At 34.6% G+C, this 6,292-nt stretch overlaps 1 long non-coding RNA gene across 1 annotated transcript; it reads right to left on the bottom strand.

The window, feature by feature from the left end:
* Positions 1-1,584: 1,584 nt before the first annotated feature.
* LOC145805853 (uncharacterized) lies at positions 1,585-3,804 on the bottom strand. The gene is made up of 3 exons (XR_014348009.1): positions 3,337-3,804; positions 2,135-2,183; positions 1,585-1,838 (listed from the first exon to the last, which is right to left on the bottom strand). It is a non-coding gene; the product is annotated as an uncharacterized LOC145805853 (long non-coding RNA).
* Between the last annotated feature and the right edge of the window lie 2,488 nt (positions 3,805-6,292).

Here is a 6,292-nt window from a genome sequence, read left to right as displayed (position 1 = left end):
CATGCGTGCTCAGGTTTGCTCGGAAATCTGTCGCCATGCACAAGCTGTCTCTGTTTTCCCTGCTCTGCTCCTCTGAAAATTGCACAAGTCCCAAGGTACACTCCATGGACACTGTGGAACACCACCGACCAAGGGGGATCACCACCGGCCAAAGGAAGTTGGTCATCGACCAATTATAGAGCTCTCGGCCACAAATATTTGGTCGGTCGACAGTATAGATGGTCGGCCGGCCAAAGATTCCTGCAGAAACCTGTTTTGACCGCAGCAGAGGACAGACAAGGCATGGCAAAGTATTTTCAAAGCAATGTTTGCACCAACACCCTCCTTATCATGTTCATGACTCAAAGGAGGATGGTCCTCGACCCTCAGACCACCAATCGCGCATTTCAATGTGTGATGGCCCAAGAAGCCAAAGCATGCAATTCAATATTAGAATGAAATGTATACAAACAAACAAGGGGCCCAACCTCAATCATGGTTAATGAAAAGGCAAGGCATGCATGCCAACTGCAACCTAAGCATATGAGCTAAGTATGCAACATGAGCATGGGCGCAAACAATGTATACTAGGCACACAACCTAAGCTAACAAGCATGCAAGGCACGGAACCAAGCCCAAGGACTTAAACTATGGTCATGTGACACATGAAGCAAATGACTAAAGCGAAACAAAACAGCCCCAAATCATGCCAAAACAAGGTCAAAGACACACCTAGATGGCATCTAAATGGCCTAATTCTAAAGGCATGCAAAAGGGGTCAAACATGGAGCATAAGACACCAACCTCTTAAAGTATTAAAGGAGTATCAAATCCAAGCATACAAGCATGCCATAAGGACTGAAATGACATGGCAAGTGGTTCCAAACCACTAAAATAATGCAAATAGAGCATGCTAGAGGGTCCAACACTCAAGGCCTACAAGGGAGATTACATGGTAGCTATACAAAGTAAAGCATGGATGACCCAAATAACCAAAAACAGTCCTCAAGCATAGTAAAACATGCATAAAAGCTTCACAAAGCCAAGCCAAAACAAGTAAGCATAGTGGTCTAAATGCTAGATACATGTTAAGGCAATTTCATGGCATTACAAGACAAGTATGCAAAGCAAGCATGGTGTGTCTAAACCAACTTAAAACAGAGGTAACACGTGGCAAAATACTACCAAATACCTACGAAGACATGGTCAACATGAACTTAAAAATGATGCTCACACATGAGGCAAAAATGGCCAATATTGAAGGCAACAAGGAGAGAGGATGGCCCTCTCCTTCTTACACTACTAGAAAAAGTGCTTTTTGCGACCGTCATAAACCGTCGCAAATAATAAAAATACAGTCGCAAAAGACCTTTTGCGACGGCTCATGCGACCGCAAATGGGGGACGCGAATGTGGGGGTGGCAAATACTTTTTGCGACGGCAAAACAGCAGTCACAAATTATTTGCGACCACCTAAACTACTTATAGCGACTGCTATTTTGCCGTCGCAAAAAATAAAGAAAAAATACTAACAAGTTTTTTAGCGACCATTTTGTTACCGTCGTAAATAGTTTCCAATGACATTTATAAATAGTACAATAATAACTTTTTAACAACGAATTTTTTGTTGTCGCAAATAATTTTTTATTGTAAACATCATACATCATTTCTTTCAGGTACAAGCACCTAACTAGTTCAAAAAAAAGTACAAACACCTAACAAAGTTCTAAAAAATCTAGATAATATAACAAGATTTACATAATATGCCTTTCATAAGCCATAATACAAGCACATGCCTCTAAATGACTCTAAATGTGCTTGTGAAACTTCAATTTTGGCCAAAATTGCATCTCTCTCTTCCTGTTGACCAAAACAAAGTTAACATTTCAAAGGCATGTTTTGACAACACAGCAAGACATTTGCAAATAAATAAGAAGAAGAAAAGAAAACCACAATTCTGTTCAACATTAATAGGTTCACTACAACACTGTAGTTGCCACACAAGGAGATTTGCATAAGAGCAATTTAAGTAACTTCAATGGCACTCAACAAGCAGAAATTATCACCAGTTAATGACTCCAAACTGCAGAATAATGTAAATTCATGTAATAACTAGAGGAAATGAAGTCCTAAAAAGAAGGTTAACAGCAACACACCTGATGTGAAATTAACTGAAACTGAAAATTATTGAACTCATGCCAATACCTGATACACATAAGTTTGAAAACAAAGGAAGAATTAGCAAGCAATATTTTGATAGACAAGTATAAATCATATAAAATATTCAATAGAGTTCATAAGTATGGTTAATTAAGAATCAAAACAGAGTAGCAAATAAAAAGTGTACACAATTAATTAATTAGAAGAGACTTACAAGGCAAATCCCAGGGTACGACCTTGTTCAAATAGACATCTCCGATGGCTCTAGCACAGAAACTACTGTCAAGAACTTTATGGGAAAGGTAGTGAGTTGTAAGCTCTTTGTCGGTTGGGTGGAATCGAAAACTCGGAGGCAATTCCATTTGCTCATTGTCCCTACAAATGCCTGAACCTTTTTCCATTCCTAAATATTTCTTCTGAAATCCTATGTTCTCACAGGTCAAAGCTATGAGCTTTTTCTAAATTCTAAATGAGTCTTCTATAGAATTCAAAACCAAAGAACCAAATAGCTTAAACCCAGATCTTAAAACCTATGAATCTGAAATTGTCTCTCCTACCAAATGATCTCTAGAATTCTGTATTGATGCGAGAAAAATAGAGGAAACAAATTGTTAGAGAGAGATGATGACTAAAGAGATTTATATGTGAAGTTAGAAAGAATATGGCCAAAGAGAAGGAATGAGGGAAAAAAAAAATCTTCGAAGAGAAAAAGATTGAATGATGTTAAGAAAAGAAGTGTTGTGAGGATAGAACTCCCTAAATAGTTGTTTTTTGGGAGAGAAAGAAATGTGGTTTGCAACACAACTTGGTGGGCAGGTTCGGGCTGTCACCTCTATCTTTCTCTCCCTCTCAATCTCAACTTTTCTTTGATTTTCTTTTGTTATTCCTTATTCGATTTGACCATGAACCCAAGTTGCATATGCCAATAATTAATTTTACAGACCTAAAATCAATCATATAAAATAATTCTAACCATACCCGTTAGTGGACCTAATAAATGATATGTAGTGCGTTTTATATCCATAGAATTATTATATAATATATATATATATATTTAAAAAATTGTATTATATACTATTTTAACTCATGAATTATAATTATATTTATATTTTTTTTTCCTACAGTTAAAGAGTTTGAAAATATAACATTGTTAGTTGCCATCTGTAGAGCAATAGGAATTATATTAGTAAAATCTTACATGTAATATCTCTAACCACAAGAGCCAACCAATAGCAGCATCAAATTTGGAATTAATCTCCACCCTTTTTTTGGTTGACTGCGTTCAGCTTCATTAGCAGTATCAGACTCGGACACAACCCAACCATCTCATTCGCCTTTGTATAAGAAAATGCACAATCAATAGTGAAATTAAAATCATTATGGCATTTAAAAATACACCAAAGGTTAAAAGCAGCCAAAGCAAGACACTCTCTCTAACAACTCTTTTATTTCTTTGCTGGAGAAACATCATACTTTGCTAACAAACAGAAGACAAAGCCCTAATCACATATGCAATACACAACAGAGATGAATAAATATCATGAGCACATAGCAACGAAGTTTCATAGACTTTCGTAATATTTATTTCCTAGCTGCAAAATACAATGACACCACAACTAAAATTGGCAGCTTTATATGTCCCATTGCCCATTCCAAAATAGCCCACTATTTGTAGAATCCAAAACATAAGCAAATACAAGATTTGCTAGGTACAGAACAGTACAAAACCCATTTGAAAAGATGACTTCCTGATTAAAGATTCCATATCAACGTGCATATGCAAAAGAAAATGGTGCTTAATTAAATTACATGTTTTATGCATTTAGATTTGAACAAAATTATGATTTTTGTTAAATTCCATAACCATAACCAAATGAGAGATGTTAGAAAAACTGTGAATTCAGTACAAGCATCATAATCAAATCACTGCATTACATTGACATTGCCCTCTAATGTCCAGTACAAGCAATTAAATTAAACTACTACACTAGACAATGGTTCCTTTTATGGAAATTTATTATAGTAAGAGGCAAGGCAAGTTACAGATGATTAACAAGTTTACAATCCATCAGAGGATGTGCGTCACACTAAACTATATTTTAGCATTTTTACATTTTTTTTGGTATTATAATGCTCACTCCTTACACTGAAATTATATTTAAAAAAAGGGTAATGATTCACTATCACTACTATCATTATGCCATTTTCCAAAACTGATGCTAAAGGCTATAATAAATTCCGTTCTGACTTTTTATGTATAAAACTGTAATAAAAATCTATAGTGTCTATCAATGAAGTGTATTGCATACTAAAATCCTGCCCAGATCAAGTTTCTTTATTATGTCCAAAATAAAGACCTGCAACATAACATATGTTGATAAAGCCAGAAAACAAAGAATGCTAGCCTATCCATTGAGCATCGTGTGCATGACTTTGGTGTCACTACTAAATATATACCAATTATACAAAACCAAATGGCCAAGAGAACATATAAATAGAACCTCAAAGAGAAACCTCCAAAAAATAAATATAAATAAATAAATAAATCCAAAAACAACTTGTATGATTTGGAAATTTGAAACAAGATTATAAACTGAATATGCACACAAGAAGAAGAAAAGGGAAACAATAATCTAACCGTTGCCGCAATGAGAAGGGTAATTGGGTAATTGCAAGATTCACAACCATCGTGAATATGTGGAAAAAATTCAAACCTTAGAAAGGAAATAGGTCCCCCTGTACACAGCAATATGATTATCTATAAACAAAATACATACCCAGGTAGATATGTAGATATATTTATATACCTATACATAATTTCCCAGATGAATATATATTAGTACATTGCTTCAAGCCTCAGCCATTACAACATGACAAAGAATTCAATGCAGCAATGTGGAACTTCAAATCCTATTCATCGAAGTGGAACCAGAGAACATGAACTTGTTTACAGATGACAAATTTTGATTGATTGCCCCATTGTATTCAAAATGATATAATTCAATAAACAGAGTTAAACCAGGAGAAGCAAATGAACAAGGAAATTTGTGTCAAATTTTTATACCCACAACTTAATTACTTTGCAAGAGCAAACTTTCCCTTATACAATTTCAAGTGCCTGAGTAAACATTGAAATTCACAAATACATAATATATAGAGTTACATAGATAAGTGTGTTTACCTGAGGAGGACGAAAGATATCGACATAGCAGAGGTGCTGATCTGAGAAGAACATCAAGGAGAGTGTGTGAGATTGAGGGATAGAGAGAGGGAGAGAGAACAAGATTAAGAGGCCAGAGAAATTCTTATTGAGAGAGAGAGAGAGATGAACATAAAATAAATAAATAAACACATTCAAAAACAAAAATTTAGAAAATTAAAATAAAAATAAAAAAAACCAGAGCATACTAGCTTCTGAGAGTTATCATGATAAAAAAATAATAAGTAAAAATCCAAACAGATGGATTATTATGGGCATACTACAGCTTTTTGTCGATTACAGTAATTAAAACAAAATGCTTCCTGCAAATAAAAAATTTAATCAGAAAACACATTTAATACACACTTCACAATAAAACAAACATTGACACCCCATCCCCCCTTTTCATTATTTTCTATAAACAAATCAAGTATTATTTAGTCAATAATTCAGCAAATCAAAGGCAATATAAACTATATACTTTGGCAAAATCATGCTGCAGGCCTAGTTAAAATTGACCTTCAATTCAAACCTAGTTGAGCACACATTGGGTTCCCTAAAAAAGTGAAAAACAGAAAGTACAAAGAAGGGGATGACAGAAACATCTTCCTCAAAAACGCAAACACAACATATATCCAAATATCAAGCTTTGTGAACCAATGAGATGGAGTTGGGCGAGCAAGTGCTTGAATAAATGACTATTCTCAATTGGAAAAAAAAAGGAGTATTGATACATTGCAAGCATAAGGAAAGATGAAAACATTACTACTACTAGGCAAATAACTGTAAATAAGACGAGTAATCATCTAAGGAATGAAATGGCAAATAATAATAATAAGCAGGACAACTTATAGTGGCATCCTCATCCATTGGATAACTGAAAAAAAACAAAATGCAATTAGTTACTTGCACCCAAGTTAATCATAGAAAAATGATACAGTAACAAAGGTAACAC

The sequence above is a fragment of the Camellia sinensis genome, chromosome 13, assembly GCF_055761805.1.
Source record: "Camellia sinensis isolate YWXY chromosome 13, ASM5576180v1, whole genome shotgun sequence".
NCBI classification, from domain to species: Eukaryota; Viridiplantae; Streptophyta; class Magnoliopsida; order Ericales; family Theaceae; genus Camellia; species Camellia sinensis.
The sequence above is the reverse complement of the archived record's forward strand: the minus strand, read 5'-3'. Positions and strand labels throughout refer to the sequence as shown.